Genomic DNA, 19813 nt, shown 5'->3' on the forward strand with positions numbered 1-19813 from the left:
AATCCGTTACAAGTAAAGGATTACAAAACACCTGTAACTGTAATAATGTACTGTTGCCAGCACAACCGTACTGAGGGTGCTGCAGAACCCCCTGAATAAAAAATATACATTACCAGTCAAAAGCTTAGACACACCCACTCATTCAAGGGTTTTTCTTTATTTTACTATTTTCTAAATTGTAGAATTATAGTGAAGACATCAAAACTATGATATAACACATATGGAATCATGTAGTAACCTAAAAAGCGTTAAACAAATCAAAACATACTGTAGATTCTTCAAAGAAGCCATCCTTTGCCTTGATGTCAGCTTTGCACACTCTTGGCATTCTCTCAACCAGCTTCATGAGGACAGCTTTTCCAACAGTCTTGAAGGAGTTCCCAAATATGCTGAGCACTTGTTGGCTGTTTTTCCTTCACTCTGCGGTCCAACTCTTCCCAAATCATCTCAATTGGGTTGAGGTCAGGTGATTTTGGAGGCCAGGTCATCTGATGCAGCACGCCATCACTCTCCTTGGTAAAATATCCCTTACACAGCCAGGAGGTGTGTTGGATCATTGTCCTGTTGAAAAACATATGATAGTCCCACTAAGCATAAACCAGATGGGATGGCATATTGATTCTATATGTGTTATTTCATAGTTATGATGTCGTCACTATTATTTTACAATGTTGAATAATAGTAAAAATAAAGAAAAACCATGGAATGAGTAGCTGTGTCTAAACTTTTTACTGGTACTGTATATTATTCAAAAAATGACACAAGTAGTACACTGGGCCTATACCAGTCCTGTATTAGCGGACTGATATAGCCATCTGTAGTGTGCACTTTTATTTCTTCTAACGCCATGTAGGCCTATTGGTATCAAAGTAAACACAACTAAACAACTTGCTATTTAGAGAATTTCACCAATTTTGGCCTAAAAAACAATAACAATTGTAGGCTACATAGCAAATGTGGATTGTCATGCAGTGACAGAATGATAATTGAGATAATGTAAATCATGAATGATTATTTAGTTGTGTTAACCTTTAAAAAATCTTACTTTAGGCCTTCTTCATCATCATCCTCTGCCTACATACTTAAACCCTACCTGAGCCTACCTGCCTTTGGTATGATGCATTTCCACCTCTCCCTCTATCTTGCTTCTCCATTTTCCTGAATTAAATGAGATATTCTAACAAATCTATCTTTCTGGCAAAACGCCATTAAATATAGCTAAGTTATTCAGCTCTAGTGTGGATGTAGGCCTGTTTTTGTACATAATGAGCACCCAGATGTTTTGCTTCCCTGGAGAATAATGCAGACAGGCATATACAAGAATGAGCCGGGCACACACATTATAAGGAACATCTCTGAATGCAGATCAACAATCTTGGTGGGAAGTGCACGAGACAATGCCACTGCATGGTACACTGTATGTTCCGTTCCACAAGGGCGGCTTCATATAGCCTATACCAGGGGATCGGCAACCCTTTTCACATGAGTGACAATTTACAAAAGATCTGCGTGCCAGTTTGGATTTTTCATATAAGCATTGTAGGCTACTCAACTGTGTCAAAAAAAAAATTCTAACTGCCCACAAACTGAATACTTCTTGATGGCTACTAGACAGAGACTTTGTCCATTCAGCCACATGCCACGGAGCTCCACTATGCCTACCTGTACCAAGGCACTGTCCATTCAGTCGTGCTGAATCACGGCTTTGTATTTCATGATTTTCTTAATTCCTTGCAAGTTTGTTTGCCTTCATGCGTCCTTGTTGATTGTAGGCCTAAGTAATTAATTTGATGTATGTACAGGGGCGCCACCAGGGATTTTGGGCCCCATGAAAAGATATCACGTTGGGCCCCACAGGCCACACCAACATTGCACAATTGCTGTAACCACACACTTCCAGAACCCAATTGACAAATTCAAAGCTTTAAATAACTCTACCTTTGTGTCACGACTTCTGCCGAAGTCGTTGCCTCTCCTTGTTCGGGCGGTGTTCGGCGGTCGACGTCACCGGTCTTCTAGCCATCATCGATCCATTTTTCATTTTCCATTGCTTTTGTCTTGTCTTCCCACACACCTGTTTTCAATCCCATCCATTACCTCTTGTGTATTTAACCCTCTGTTTCCCCTCATGTCTTTGTCAGGGATTGTTTTATGTCAACTGTTGTTTCTTGGTGTATAGGTGCGCGACGGGTCCTCGTACCCATGTTTGTTTTATGTATGTACATTTTCGTGTTTGGAGCATTGTTAAAACTTCTTATGGCTGCAGCCCGGCGTCGGTACACTTATGACAACAGCCACTTCAAGTGCAGGGCGCGAAATTCAAAATATATTTTTTTAAAATATTTAACTTTCACACATTAACAAGTCAAATACAGCATATGAAAGGTACACATCTTGTGAATCCAGCCAACATGTCCGATTTTTTAAATGTTTTACAGCGAAAACAGCACGTATATTTATGTTAGCTCACCACCAAATACAAAAAAGGACAGACATTTTTCACAGCACAGGTAGCATGCACAAAGCCAACCTAACTAACCAAGAACCAACCAAACTAACCAACAAACAACTTCATCCGATGACAGTCTTATAACATGTTATACAATAAATCTATGTTTTAAATCTATGTTTTTCAAAAAATGTGCATATTTCAGGTATAAATCATAGTTTACATTGCAGCTACAATCAGAAATTGCACCGAAAGCAGCCATAATATTTACAGACACCAACGTCAAATACCTAATTACTCATCATAAAACATTTCTGAAAAATACATAGTGTACAGCAAATGAAAGACAGGCATCTTGTGATTCCAGACAATATTTCCGATTTATTAAGTGTTTTACAGCGAAAACAAAATGTAGCGTTATATTAGCTTACCACAATAGCCAGAAACACTTGGGCGCCGACGACTAGTTCACATCTACGACAGATATATGAAATAGCATCATAAAATGTTTCTTACTTTTGCTGATCTTCCATCAGAATGTTGGACAAGGTGTCCTTCGTCCAGAACAATCGTTGTTTGGATTTAGAACGGCAACTTTCCCTCTTCATTTAGCAAGCACACTAGCCAAGTGGCGCGAATCTCTCCATGTCAACAAACGGAAGAGAACGGAACACGGCAAAACTCCCGAAAAATTTTCAATAATCTGATGAAACTATATTGAAAAAACATACTTTACGATGATATGGTGACATGTATCAAATAAAATCAAAGCCGGAGATAGTAGTCGCCTATAACGGCAGCTAAACAGAAGGCAATCCCACTGTCCACCTCGCGCTCTTCAGAGTACCGAAAATGGGGGACACGTCATTCCAAGATGATGTGTTCCATCTCAGACCAAGATAATCACCTCATTTCTTCTCTCACAGCCTCTTGACATCCAGGGGAAGGTGTATGACGTGCATGTATACTAATAGATCTCATGCCCATTTATAGGCAGGAAGTAGAAGAGAGCCTCGATTTCAGACTTTCCAGTTCCTGGTCAGGAAGTGTGCTGCAGAATGAGTTCTGTTTCACTCAGAGAAATAATTCAAACGGTTTTAGAAACTAGAGAGTGTTTTCTATCCAATAGTAATAATAATATGCATATTGTACGAGCAAGAATTGAGTACGAGGCCGTTTGAAATGGGCACCTTTTATCTGGCTACTCAATACTGCCCCTTGTAGCCCAAACAGGTTAAGTGGACATTTATTAAAAGTCTCCATTTACACTCAGTTTAACTCTCCTGCGCCTGACTTCCCTGCCACCTATACACACGGCTTTGACAGAATCCCTGACCCTTGCTATGAAGTCAGCAGGAGGAGACACTTCGCTCATGGAGCTAGAGGAACGCGTCATGGAACAAGCGGAGGAGATTGACAGTCTGAGCGCTGCCATGGATCGCATTGTCCAGAATATGGATCGCTTGGAGAGACAGGGAGTTTTTCCAGCGCCTCTACCACCACAACCGGTATTTCCGTCGAACGCTTTTCCTCCTCCTGAACATAACAAAATCCATTTATCCCTACCCACGGGATACAATGGAGATACTGCCAGCTGCCAGGGCTTTCTCCTAAAACTGAACTTGTATCTGGCCACGGTCTCTCCAGTACCATCGGACCGTGAGAAGAGTTACGCCCTCATCTCATGCCTCACCGGGAAAGCCCTGGAGTGGGCCAGCGCTGTGCGTAGAGAGGAGGATGCGGCGTTGGACCATTTTGAGGAGTTCATCCGCCATTTCCGGAAGCTATTCGACCACCCATCCGAAGGCAGAGCGGCGGGTGAGCTCCTCTATCATCTGAGGCAGGAGACGAGGAGTGCACAGGAGTTCGCTTTGGAGTTTAGGACCTTGGCTGCCGGCGCTGGATGGAGCGACAGGGCCCTGATCGACCATTACCGTTGTAGTCTACGCGAGGACGTCCGTCGGGAGCTGGCCTGTAGAGACACCACCCTCAACTTCGATCAGCTGGTGGACATGTCCATCAGGCTGGACAACATGCTGGCTACTCGTGGACGTCTAGATCGGGGTCTGGTTGTTCCATCCTCCCGCACCCTCTCTCCCGAACCTATGGAATTGGGAGGGATGGTGCGCAGGGAGACCGGAGGGGGTTCCCGCTCGAGCACCATCTATGGTCGCAGAGATCACACTGCTGGTCGGTGCCGGGTTGGTTCCTCTGGGAATAGAGAAGGCAGGCAGGGCACTCTGGCATCACCCCAGGTGAGTAGGCACCATTCTCATCCAGAGCCCTCTGCTGCGCTAATGTTTGTCTCTGTCACTTTTCCGGATTTTCCCCTGCATTCCCAGTATAAGGCGCTAGTAGATTCAGGCGCAGCTGGGAATTTCATTAATAAAGATTTAGCTCATAGTTTAGGGATCCCTATTGTTTCTGTGGATATGCCTTTCCCTATTCATGCCTTAGATAGTCGACCATTAGGTTCAGGGTTTATCAGGGAGGTCACCGCACCTTTGTGTAAGATAACGCAGGAGGGTCACAAGGAGAAGATTAGTCTTTTCCTTATTGATTCTCCTGCGTATTCTGTGGTGCTAGGCCTACCCTGGTTAACTTGTCATAACCCCACTGTTTCTTGGCCACAGAGGGCTCTCACAGGGTGGTCGCGAGAGTGCTCAGGTAGGTGTTTAGGGGTTTCCGTTGGTGCTACTACGGTGGAAAGTCCAGACCAGGTCTCCACCGTGCGCATTCCCCCTGAATATGCCGATTTGGCTCTCGCCTTCTGTAAAAAGAAGGCGACTCAATTACCACCCCATCGACGGGGGGATTGTGCGATAGATCTCCTGGTAGACGCTGCATATCCCAGGAGTCACGTGTATCCCCTGTCGCAAGCGGAGACGGTGGCTATGGATACATATATCTCTGAATCCCTGCGTCAGGGGTTCATTCAGCCATCCATTTCACCAGCCTCTTCGAGTTTCGTTTTTGTGAAGAAGAAGGATGGCGGTTTACGCCCGTGCATTGATTATCGATGTCTCAATAAAATCACGGTGAAATATAGTTACCCGTTACCTCTGATAAATACAGTTATTGAGTCAATGAACGGGGCACGCTTCTTCACAAAATTGGATCTCAGGAGTGCGTACAATCTGGTGCGTATTCGGAAGGGTGATGAGTGGAAGACAGCATTTAGCACCACCTCAGGTCATTATGAGTACCTTGTCATGCCATATGGGTTGATGAATGCTCCATCAGTCTTCCAATCATTTGTAGATGAGATCTTCAAGGACCTGCATGGGCAGGGTGTAGTGGTGTATATCGATGATATTCTGATATACTCCGCTACATGCGCCGAGCATGTGTCCCTGGTGCGCAGGGTGCTTGGTCGCCTGTTGGAGCATGATCTATATGTCAAGGCTGAGAAATGCTTGTTCTTCCAACAATCCATCTCCTTCCTAGGGCATCGGATTTCCACTTCAGGAGTGGAAATGGAGAGCGACCGCATTACAGCCGTGCGTAATTGGCCGACTCCAACCACGGTAAAGGAGGTGCAGCGTTTTTTAGGGTTTGCCAATTACTACCGGAGATTTATCCGGGGTTTTGGTCAGGTGGCTGCTCCCATTACCTCACTGCTAAAGGGGGGCCCGGTGCGCTTGCAGTGGTCGGCTGAGGCGAACAGGGCTTTTGGACACCTGAAGACTCTGTTTACCTCGGTGCCTGTGTTGGCTCATCCGGATCCCTCTTTGCCATTCATAGTGGATGTGGACGCATCCGAAGCTGGGATAGGAGCAGTGCTCTCTCAGCGTTCGGGTGTGCCACTGAAGCTTCGCCCCTGTGCTTTCTTTTCGAAGAAGCTCAGCTCGGCGGAGCGAACCTATGATGTGGGGGACCGGGAGCTGTTAGCTGTCGTACAAGCCTTGAAGGCGTGGAGGCATTGGCTTGAGGGGGCTAAACACCCTTTTCTCATCTGGACTGACCACCGCAATCTGGAGTACATCCGGCAGGCGAAGAGAATGAATCCTCGCCAGGCAAGGTGGGCCATGTTTTTCACTCGTTTTGTGTTTACCCTTACTTACAGACCAGGCTCCCAGAACGTCAAGGCAGACGCATTGTCTCGGCTGTATGACAGAGGAGCGGTCCATGGATCCCACTCCCATACTCCCAGCTTCGTGTTTGGTGGCGCCAGTAGTGTGGGAGCTGGACGCGGACATTGAGCGGGCGTCACGTGCAGAGCCCTCTCCTCCTGAGTGTCCAGCTGGTCGTCTGTACGTTCCGTCTGCTGTCCGCGACCGATTGATCTATTGGGCTCACACGTCACCCTCCTCTGGTCATCCTGGGATAGGTCAGACGATGCGCTGTCTTGATGGGAGGTACTGGTGGCCCACTTTAGCCAAGGACGTGAGGATTTATGTTTCCTCCTGCTCGGTGTGCGCCCAGTGCAAGGCTCCTAGACACCTGCCCAGAGGTAAGCTTCAACCTTTACCTGTTCCTCAACGGCCGTGGTCGCACCTGTCGGTGGATTTTTTGACTGATCTTCCACCTTCACAGGGTTACACCACGATCCTGGTCGTTGTGGATCGGTTTTCGAAGTCCTGTCGTCTCCTCCCGTTGCCCGGTCTCCCAACGGCCTTACAAACTGCAGAGGCCCTGTTTACACACGTTTTCCGGCACTATGGGGTGCCTGAGGATATAGTGTCTGATCGGGGTCCCCAGTTCACATCAAGGGTCTGGAAGGCGTTCATGGAACGTCTGGGGATCTCGGTTAGTCTTACCTCAGGTTTTCACCCCGAGAGTAATGGGCAGGTGGAGAGAGTTAACCAGGATGTGGGCAGGTTTTTGCGGTCCTATTGCCAGGACCGGCCGGGGGAGTGGGCGAAGTTCGTGCCCTGGGCAGAGATGGCCCAGAACTCGCTACGTCACTCCTCCACTAACCTCACTCCTTTTCTATGTGTATTAGGGTATCAGCCGGTTCTGGCTCCTTGGCATCAGAGCCAGACCGAGGCTCCTGCGGTGGACAATTGGTTTCGGCGCACTGAGGAAACCTGGGAGGCAGCCCACGTCCACCTTCAGCGCGCCATAAGGCGCCAGAAAATTGGCGCAGACCGTCGCCGCAGTGAGGCCCCGGTGTTCGCACCAGGGGACAGGGTCTGGCTCTCGACCCGAAACCTGCCCCTCCGCCTGCTCTGCCGGAAGCTGGGTCCGCGGTTTGTGGGGCCGTTTAAAGTCCTGAGGAGAGTGAACGAGGTATGTTATAGGTTACAACTGCCCACTAATTACCGTATTAACCCCTCGTTCCATGTGTCTCTCCTCAGGCCGGTGGTGGCTGGCCCGCTCCAGGAGGCTGAAGTGCGTGAAGTTCCTCCGCCTCCTCTTGACATCGAGGGGGTCCAGGCGTACTCTGTTCGATCCATTTTGGATTCGAGACGTCGGGCGAGGGGCCTTCAGTACCTCGTGGACTGGGAGGGGTACGGGCCGGAGGAGAGATGCTGGGTTCCGGTGGAGGACGTTTTAGATCCTTCCATGTTAAAAGAATTCCACCGCCTCCATTCGGATCGCCCTGCACCTCGCCCTCCGGGTCGTCCCCGAGGCTGGTGTCGACGCGCTGCTGGAGCCGCGCGTCAGGGGGGGGGGTACTGTCACGACTTCTGCCGAAGTCGTTGCCTCTCCTTGTTCGGGCGGTGTTCGGCGGTCGACGTCACCGGTCTTCTAGCCATCATCGATCCATTTTTCATTTTCCATTGCTTTTGTCTTGTCTTCCCACACACCTGTTTTCAATCCCATCCATTACCTCTTGTGTATTTAACCCTCTGTTTCCCCTCATGTCTTTGTCAGGGATTGTTTTATGTCAACTGTTGTTTCTTGGTGTATAGGTGCGCGACGGGTCCTCGTACCCATGTTTGTTTTATGTATGTACATTTTCGTGTTTGGAGCATGTTAAGTGGACATTTATTAAAAGTCTCCATTTACACTCAGTTTAACTCTCCTGCGCCTGACTTCCCTGCCACCTATACACACGGCTTTGACACTTTGCAGTCTTTCAACTCTCTTGTAGTCCAATATTTACTGTACGATATTTACTGACAGTGAGCTGTGAAAATATAACACTGTGCAGACATGCAACATTCTACATACAGTGGAATTCACTATTTGATGCAAGACTGATACCCTCTATAAGAAATGTGCTAAAGGCCTTTTACAGTCTAAATGTAATGTTAATGGTTAAATTATTGAATGGAAAATTCTCTTAATAATAATGAATAACCTCAAATAAATATAACTTTAATATACATTAACCTCTTCAATTAAAATAAACTAACATCATCATCTATAGAATGATATAACAAACAAAATAATAAAATCAGCAGCAGATTTTTTTAACCAAGTATTTACATACCAACAAGAAAATTAGCAGCTGTAAAAGTGGAAATGGAAAATGGAAATGAAAAGGCCTGATGGTGGCGCTAGAGGAAAGGTCAAGTGGTCACCAAATCAATAGGTTTCTTCCACTTGGGGTCTTGATTGTGCACAACAAATGTTATGTCAATCCAGCCATTACTTTGAGATATATCTTGTTCTCCGTCTGTTCTCAGTCTTGTTCTCAGCCTGTGGGCATCATTGTGTAGTGATCCAATATCCATAGCCATGTCATTTAATAACAGTTATCACTGGCCCTTGCTCAGCCTTACTCACCAAAGCCCAGCACAGAGCCTTGCTAGCAAAGTCATTAATCAGCTTGTTTTTCAGCATCCTCACTTTGTCTGTGTCTTTATGTGCACCTTCTCTCATTTGCTCCATCCTCATCATCTGCATTGGTACTGCCGTCTTTCACCTCTTCCTCCACTTACACACTCCTCCCTGACAAAACTGTATCACTTGAAGAGGGTCCTGGCTCTGTAGAGTGTACATGACGCATATGATAATATGTCCTATAATATAATACCATTTGTAATAACATCCTAACCAAAATTTCAGCTACTACCATTTTGTTGACTTAAATTAACTGCATGCAACACTGACAAAAATTAAACATCACTGAATCCTGCAGATAATTGACCCAAATTACCTGCAGTTGCATATCACCACCACTAGACGACAGTAAATGAACATATTTCAGTCTGCATCAAAGCCATGAAGACATACCTTGGCCATATGACTTGAAGGTATTATTTTAAAATTGGTTGTCACTTATACAGACTGAGTCACTCAATGCTTCAAACTGGCCAGCATCCAGTACAGACTATAGGCTGTTTTTGTTTCATATAAGGATCATTATGTGGAAAAATAATTACAATGTTTGAATTCTTATCATTGAAAAGGATTTAATAATTATTCTTTTTTTCATAATAATAAAAAAAGAATTTCCCAAGGAAGGATGCTATTACACATGTGCATTTAAAGTAAAACGTTTTTAATGTATATTAACAAAGTGCATATAAATGTAACAATTCAAAAGGAATACAATCTGAAAAACATAATAATTGAATATTGCACCATATCAAAAAAATATATATAACAATGTGCAAAACCGCAACATGCCACTTAAAATATTAAACTGGTCCCTCTTTTCTCTCTCTTCTTTATTGCCATGTTATAACCAGCAGCACACAGCAATGCTAACCATATTTTGCTTTTATGAGAGATTTGCATTCAGAAATCCAAGCTGCCTAACTTTCGAGGGGCTTATTCGGTTTCTTCTCCCAGTAAATATTTGTCCCGTTTTCGAGAAGACCTTCTCAGAGGGAACGGATGTGGCCACTACGCAGAGTCTCCCTGTCATGACTTTAGTAAGCCGTGGGTAGACAGAGGCCTTGTTCTTCCACCAGCTCAGAGGATCTGCAGACAAATAGGATCGGACCTCCATTATGGCATCTGCTGAGGAAATCCTTCGTACTGCATCCCCAGTTGCTCTCTCGTCAAACAGCATCCAAACAGCAGACGTTTGTGGCACTACTGCTGGTGCCTCTGCTCCATCTGATCCCTCTTCTTTCTGTTGCCATGGTGCCTGAGCCAGCTGACTGCTGGGGCTGTCCCTCCCTGCTGCTGAGGTTATTCTTTGAAGAGCCTCATCAATCGCTCTGACATCACTGAAGGCTAACTTCTTAAACCTGGGGTCAGGTGCAGCGGTTTCTGATAGTACGTGATTATATTCCATTCTGTGGAACTTTCTGTCTATTGATGAACATAGGGTGTCTATCAACTCTGTCACATGTCCTGTGGTTACATTTGCTTCTCTCTGGTGGCTGGCTGTGATTTGCTGCAGACCCTTACACAGGAGTATCATTTTTGAGGCTGTCACATAGCTGAAAAGAGAGAACAGTAACTTATTAGTGTGGGAAAGATATGGATGATGGGTCCATTTTAAAATGTCACAACAGACCACTTTTCCATCTACTTGCCATTTTCTGGCCACTCTCAACAGTTCCTCTGCCAAGTTCTCTGAGGTGTGTCTGTTGCTGAACTCAAAGCAGTCCAGAAGACAGCTAGACATCGAAAAATCTTCAATGAAGTGACATGTAACCGACATGTAAGAAGTGGTTACCCTTGATGTCCAGCGGTCACTGGAGTAGCTTTTCGGACTCTTTCCCGCACTGAAGCCTGTGTGCTCTCGTACAGTTGTGGAATACGTGATTTTGAAAGGGGTTTCCTGCTTGGAATTGTGTACATTGGATTTAGACTTTTGCTATAATTTCTAAAACCTCTGTCATCCACAATCAAAAATGGCTGAAAATTGGTGGCAATCATTTTAGCCAATGCAATATCAATTTGGCCTTCTTTTGCTGCAGACATAGACTTTGGCATAAACTGGTCCATAGAAGACTGCATTGCTGTGGGTCATGGAATAGGCCTACTTGACCACGTGGAGGTGTTGGCTCAACCACTATCACTAGAAGGCCTGCTAGTTTCTCAAAGCTGCGCTACAGCTAGCTTCACAGTTGGGTGCACAGTACGCATATGCCGGTGTAGGTTGTGCATAGAACCGGCTTTATATGAGATATTCTACACTGTGCTCTAACATTGTCTACATTATTATAATGCATCAAAATGCTACTGTGCTTCCGACTCATTTTCCAGCTGTTGTTTTCACAGCTGTCCATCTTCTCTCTCCTCGGCTGCTAAGTGTGTGACTGTGAGTGAGTTGGCTCAGCCCTCCCTCACGCATCTTTGGTTCATTGGTTGACACTGCGTGTCTGATTGACAGGAACAACAGGTGAGGCTGTTAGTCTGAGCAGACAGTCAGAACGAATATGTGTGCGCTTGAGCATTTAGGCCTATATTATTTTATTTATTTTATTCGTTCTTTGAAGTACTTCATTCTATTCATTTAAATATTTTTATAAATAGATTCTGCTCTTCTGATATGCGAGCCGGCTCCCAACATTAACCTACAAGAGCCGGCTTTTAGAGCTTACTCGCTCACGAACGACCCATCACTAATACTGCACGCCTGTGTATGTATGCATTTTATTGCAATGCATGTGTAGGATTTATCTGGCATAGTTTACATTCCCAGTCAGCTGTTTGCATTCGCAGTACCCCCAAACTACTTCACCCCCACCCACAAACTACTTCCCGTGGCTATGGTTACCAGCAAAAAATATATAATCAGATAACAGATACTTTTGAAAAAACTAGATGATTACTTCTAGGATTACTTAAAAAATCATTAAGGATGTTTGCGTAAAAAAAATATTTGACACCTTTCTGTTTTCTCAATGACATTCAAATCCTCATTGAAAAAAGCCGCACATTTTAATTTGTTTGCTTGAGCGAGTCTGACTACAAGTCACAGACCACTATGATGACATACCAAATTCATTTGGTGGATCGCGGCAAAAGAGCAGAAATCATATATTTTGTTTTACGTAATAAGTCCTTATGTTGGGTTATGCTCAGGTAAAAGTACTTGGCTAATCCATACTGCCATATTTCCAAGTCCTATTAATGAAGATTAACCTTTCTAGGACACACGTTCCGCTAGCGGAACCCCCCCCAACATTCCGCTGAAAAGGCAGCGCGCGAAATTCAAAAATATTTTTGGGAAATATTTAACCTCTACCACTTCTCTCTCCCGGATCCGGGATCCTCCTCATCAAAAAAGCTGACTTGCATAGCCTAGCCTAACGGGACAGGGATATCATATAATATAATTTTCATGAAATCACAAGTCCAATAAAGCAAATGAAAGATAAACATCTTGTGAATCCAGCCATCATTTCCGATTTTTAAAATGTTTTACAGCGAAAACACAATATGTATTTCTATTAGCTAACCACAATAGCAAAAGACCCGCATATTTTCACCATGTTTCTACCGCATAGGTAGCTATCACAAAACCGACAAAATAGAGATAAAATTAGTCACTAACCAAGAAACAACTTCATCAGATGACAGTCTTATAACATGTTATACAATACATTTATGTTTTGTTTGAAAAATGTGCATATTTGAGGTATAAATCATAGTTTTACATTGCAGCTACCATCACAAATAGCACCGAAGCAGCCAGAATAATTACAGAGAGCAACGTGAAATACCTAAATACTCATCATAAAACATTTATGAAAAATACATGGTGTACAGCAAATGAAAGATTAACATCTTGTGAATCCAGCCAATATTTCCGATTTTTAAAGTGTTTTACAGCTAAAACACAATATAGAATTATATTAGCTTACCACAATAGCCAAACACACAAATGCATTTATTCACCGCAAAAGGTAGCTATCGCAAAAACCAGCAAAATATATAAAATTAATCACTAACCTTGACCAACTTCATCAGATGACAGTCTTATAACATCAGGTTATACAATACACTTATGTTTTGTTCGAAAATTATATTATATGATATCCCTGTCCCGTTAGGCTAGGCTATGCTAGTCAGCTTTTTTGATGAGGAGGATCCCGGATCCGGGAGAGAGAAGCGGTAGAGGTTAATCCACCCATCGTGTTCGATTTTTTTAATGTTTTACAGCGAAAACACAACATATATTTATGTTAGATCACCACCAAATCCAAAAAACACAGCCATTTTCCCAGCCAAAGATAGTCACACAACAGCAGAAATAGAGATACAATTAATCACTAACCTTTGATAATCTTTATCAGATGACACTCATGGGACATCATGTTACACAATACATTTATGTTTTGTTCGATAATGTGCATATTTATATCCACAAATCTCGGTTTACATTGGCGCCATGTTCAGAAATGCCTCCAAAATATCCGGAGTAATTACAGAGAGCCACGTAAAATAACAGAAATACTCATCATAAACTTTGATGAAAGATACATGTTTTACATATAATTAAAGATACATTGGTTCTTAATGCAACCACTGTGTCAGATTAAACTTTAGTAAAAAGCACATCATGCAATAATCTGAGACGGCGCTCAAATATAAATAACATTTCTCCGCCATGTTGGAGTCAACAGAAATACGAAATTACATCATAAATATTCCCTTACCTTTGATTATCTTCATCAGAATACAATGCCAGGAATCCTATTTCCACAATAAATAGTTTTCTTTGTTCGATAATGTCCATTATTTACGTCAAATTAGCAACTTTAGTTAGCATGTGTAGTACACGTGTCCAAACACTGGCGCAAGTGAAGGCAAACGTCGGACGAAAACTTAAAAAAGTTATTTTACAAGTCGAATAAACTGGTCAAACTTAGTAGATAATCAATCTTCAGGATGTTGTTATCATATATATCCAATAAAGTTCCAACCGGAGCATTTCTTCATGTCTGTATAAGTAATGGCACACATTGCCATTCCATGACTAGCGCGCATGACCAGGAACTGGCAATCTGCCAGACCAGTGACTGAAACACCTCCCATCCGGCCCCACATCACAATAGAGGCTTCATTCCACGTTCTACATCTAGTGGAAGGCATCTAGTTGACATCTAGTGGAAGGCATATGAAGTGAAAACAGATCAATAAATTACAGGGAATTGAATAGGCGATGACTTTCACATCGACCCTTTTCAGAATTCTCACTTCCTGTTTGGAAGTTTGCCTGCCATATGAGTTCTGTTATACTCACATACATAATTCAAACAGTTTTAGAAACTTCTTTGGGCACCAATTCATCCAAAATATGCATGAAAATGCTGCCCCCTATCCCTAAAAAGTTTAACATGATATTTATTTAATTTGATTGACTAGAATGACAGACTTTGGCTTTTAATGTAAATATATAGCCGTATTCTGTTGTCGTAGAAAGAACTGGTTTAGAAGAAGCCTGCATAACTAACCCATCAAGTAAATGCAACATCCCTTCATGGCCAGCCATGTAAACTCTAACATTGATCTATCCTGCAATAGATGTCGTTCAATTGGTAATATTCATTGTTGTCTTCTTCTAGTGGCTTTTAAGACGAAAAAAATCTAAAATTAAGTGAAAGCAATTTGACTATGTTACTGAGTTTGGGTACTCCAAAAGGTATGTTACTGATTACATTTTTGGACAGGTAACTAGTAACTGTAACGGATTACATTTACACAGTAGCCCATAATGAAGAAGGAGATGGCAGCTCTCTCAGCTCTGGACAATGGTAGATGAGACGACACTGAGCAATAATCTATAGATTGACTGACTGTTCCATATACTTTCCGGGGCAGTTTCACGGAAACAGAATGAACCTAGTCCTGGGGTCTCATTTATAAAATGGACTTACAATCAATTTTGATCTTAAAACCTCTAACACCTCCCAAACCCGGATCTGGGATCCCCCCCATCAAAAAAGCTGACTAGCATAGCCTAGCCTAAAGCCACAGGGATATCATATAATAAAATGTTCATGAAATCACAAGTCCAAGACACCAAATGAAAGGTACACATCTTGTGAATAAAGCCATCATTTCTGATTTTTAAAATGTTTTACAGGGAAGACACAATATGTAAATCTATTAGCTAACCACGTTAGCAAAAGACACCACTTTTCTTACTCCACCATTTTTTTACTCCATCAGTAGCTATCACAAATTCGGCCAAATAAAGATATAAATAGCCACTAACCAAGAAACAACCTCATCAGATGACAGTCTGATAACATATTTATTGTATAGCATATGTTTTGTTAGAAAAATGTGCATATTTCAGGTATAAATCATAGTTTACCATTGCAGCCACCATCCCAACTCTCACCAAAGCGACTAGAATAACTACAGAGACCATCGTGTATTAGCTAATTACTCATCATAAAACATTTCTTAAAAATACACAGCGTGCAGCAGATGAAAGACACAGATCTTGTGAATCAAGACAATATTTCAGATTTTCTAAGTGTTTTACAGTGAAAACACAATATAGCGTTATAGTAGCTACCACAATAGCAAACATCACCCCAGCATTGATTCAAGGCAAAAAGAGCGATAACGTATAAACCACCAAAATATATTAATTTTTTCACTAACCTTCTCAGAATTCTTCAGATGACAGTCCTGTAACATCATATTACACAATTCATATAGAGTTTGTTCGAAAATGTGCATATTTAGCGGCACAAATCGTGCTTATACAATGAGAATAGTGTCCATAACGTCAAGCAATCTGTCCGGCGCCATCTTGGAAAGGCGCCTATTCTTATCGAAAACTATTCATAAACTTGACTAAAAAAATACAGGTTGGACAGCAATTGAAAGACAAATTAGTTCTTAATGCAATCGCTGAATTACATTTTTAAAATTAACGTTACTGTGCAATACAGGGTGCGATAACGCAAGGCTACACTGCAAGAAATGGCGTCTTATGCATTTGACATTTTTCAACAGAACAATGAATTATCAGCATAAATAGTTCTTACTTTTCGATGAACTCTCATCAGAATCTTGGGATAGGTGTCCTTTGTCCAAAAGAATCGTTGCTAGGTTGGAGAACGTCGTCTTCCACGTTGCAATTAGCAGTAAACATTAGCTTGAGAGAGAGAGATACCCAACTTCCTACAGCGCCAAGAAAATAAATACCCGAAAATCGCAATATACTGACATAAACTGATATAATTCGGTTCAAAATAACAAGATTATGATGTCTTTAAAGCCTATATCGAATAAAAACACAGCCGGAAATGTGTAAGATCTATAACCGATGTTTCCAAAGGAACGTTCCAAGGTCCTCAGTGCGTCAGAGCGAAGGGGAAAAGAACGATACACCTCGTTTCCAATCAATTTATAGACTTTCAGCTCTGCCTAGAGACTCCATTTCAAGGCCCTCTATTCGCTGACACCCAGAGGAAGGCGTATGCAGTGCATCTCAACCAATAGAAGACAGGCAGATTTATAAACAGGTCTGAGAACAGGTTGGAAAATTCTGCATTCTCAACTCCACATAGGGAAATTGCTCTAAGTCCAGTTCTGTTTCACCCACAGACATAATTCAAACGGTTTTAGAAACTAGAGAGTGTTTTCTATCCAATAGTAATAATAATATGCATATTGTACGAGCAAGAATTGAGTACGAGGCAGTTTAATTTGGAAACGAATTTGTACTATGTCGAAATGGCACCCCCCTAGTGGCAAGAAGTAGAATTTACACGGAAAACCACGTAAACTCAGCAAAAAATAAACGTCAACTGTGTTTATTTTCAGCAAACTTAACATGTGTAAATATTTGTGTGAACATAACAAGATTCAACAACTGAGACATAAACAGACATGTGAGTAACAGAAATGGAATAATGTGTCCATGAACAAGGGGGTGGGATCAAAATCAAAATTATCAGTTAGTATCTGTTGTGGCCACCAGCTGCATTAAGTACTGCAGTGCATCTCTTCCTCATGGACTGCACCAGATTTGCCAGTTCTTGCTGTGAGATGTTACCCCACTCGTCCACCAAGGAACCTGCAAGTTCCCGGACATTTCTGGTGGGAATTGCCCTAGCCCTCACCCTCCGATCCATCAAGTCCCAGACTTGCTCAATGGGATTGAGATCCGGGTTCTTCGCTGGCCAACTGCAGAACACTGACATTCCTGTCTTGCAGGAAATCATGCACAGAACGAGCATTATGGCTGGTGGCATTGTCATGCTGGAGGGTCATGTCAGGATGAGCCTGCAGGAAGGGTACCACATGAGGGAGGAGGATGTCTTCCCTGTAACGCACAGTGTTGAAATTGCCTGCAATGACAACAAGCTCATTCCGATGATGCTGTGACACACCGCCCCAGACTATGATGGACCCTCCACTTCCAAATTGATCCCGCTCCAGAGTACAGGCCTCGGTGTAACGCTCATACCTTCGACGATAAATGCGAATCCGACTATCACCCCTGGTGAAACAAAACCGTGACTAATCAGTGAAGAGCACTTTATGCCAGTCCTGTCTGGTCCAGTGACAGTGGGTTTGTGCCCATAGGCGACGTTGTTGCCGGTGATGTCTGGTGAGGACCTGCCTTACAACAGGCCTACAAGCCCTCAGTACAGCCTCTCTCAGCCTATTGCGGACAGTCTGAGCATTGATGGAGGGATTGTGCGTTCCTGGTGTAACTCGGGCAGTTGTTATTGCCATCCTGTACCTGTCCCGCAGTTGTGATGTTCGGATGTATCGATTCTGTGCAGGTGTTGTTGCACGTGGTCTGCCACTGCGAGGATGATCAGCTGTCTGTCCTTTCTCCCTGTAGCGCTGTCTTAGGCGTCTCACAGTACGGACATTGCAGTTTATTGCCCTTGCCACATCTGCAGTCCTCATGCCTCCTTGCAGCATGCCTAAGGCACGTTCACACAGATGAGCAGGGACGCTGGGCATCTTTCTTTTGGTGTTTTTCAGAGTCAGTCAAAATATCTCTTTTGTGTCCTAAGTTTTCATAATTGTGACCTTAATTGCCTACCGTCTGTAAGCTGTTAGTGTCTTAACATCTCTAGGGTACGTGAGACGGTAGCGTCCCACCTCTTCAACAGCCAGTGAAACTGCAGGGCACCAAATTCAAAACAACAGAAATCCCATAATTAAAATTCCTCAAATATACATGTATTTTACACCATTTTAAAGATACACTTGTTGTAAATCCAGCCACAGTGTCCGATTTCAAAAAGGCTTTATGACGAGAGCAAACCAAACGATTATGTTAGGTGAGTGCCTATTCACAGAATAACACAGCCATTTTTCCAGCCAAAGAGATGATTCACAAAAGCTGAAATATAGATAAAATGAATCACTAACCTTTGATGATCTTCATCAGATGACACTCATAGGACTTCATGTTACACAATACATGTATGTTTTGCTCGGTAAAGTTCATATTTATATCCAACAATCTGAGTTTACATTGGCGTGTTACGTTCAGAAGTTCCAAAACATCCTTTGATTTTGCAGAGAGCAAATTCAATTTACAGGAATACTCATAATAAACATTGCTAAAAGATACAACTGTATGCATGGCATTTTAGATGCACTTCTCCTTAATGCAACTGCTGTGTCAGATTTCAAAAAAGCTTTACGGAAAAAGCAAACCATGCAATAATCTGAGTCGGCGCTCAGAGCCCAATCAAGACACAAATATATCCACCATATTTTGCAGTAAACAGAAGTCAGAAATAACATTATAAACATTCACTTACCTTTGATGATCTTCATCAGAATGCACTCCCAGGAATCCCAGTTCCACAAGAAATGTTTGTTTTGTTCGATAATAACCATCATTTATGTCCAAATTCCTCCTTGTTGTTCTAGCGGTCAGTACACTTTCCAAACTCACAACGCGTGGGCAGGTCCAGCGGAAATTACAGACGAAAAGTAAAAAAAAGTTATATTACAGTCCGTAAAAACATGACAAACGAAGTATTGAATCAATCTTTAGGATGTTTTTAACATAATTCTTCAAAAATGTTCCAACCGGAGAATTCCTTTGTCTTCAGAAAAGCCAATGGAACGGGAGCGAACTCTCATGTGAACGCGCATGGACAGAGCATGGTCAGCTCATGGCTGCTGGCAGACCTCTGACTCATTCCCCTCTCATTCGCCTCCACTTCACAGTATAAGCATCAGACAAGGTTATAAAGACTGTTGTCATCTAGTGGCAGCCTTAGGAAGTGCAACATTACCAATATCCCACTGTATCTTCAATAGGAGCTGAGTTGAAAATCGACCAACCTCAGATTTCCCACTTCCTGGTTGGATTTTTTCTCAGGATTTTGCCTGCCATATGAGTTCTGTTATACGCACAGACATCATTCAAACAGTTTTAGAAACTTCAGAGTGTTTTCTAATAATACTAATAATATGCATATTCTGGCTTTTCTGGCTTTTCTGGCTTTGTAGCAGTCCGTTAACTCTGGACATGCTTTTCATCTGGACGTGAAAATACTGCCCCCTACTCCAAAGAAGTTATCGACCGTTCCACAGGTGCATGTTCACTAATTGTTTATT

Source organism: Salvelinus namaycush, chromosome 4 (assembly GCF_016432855.1).
Source record: "Salvelinus namaycush isolate Seneca chromosome 4, SaNama_1.0, whole genome shotgun sequence".
In the NCBI taxonomy this organism is placed as follows: Eukaryota; Metazoa; Chordata; class Actinopteri; order Salmoniformes; family Salmonidae; genus Salvelinus; species Salvelinus namaycush.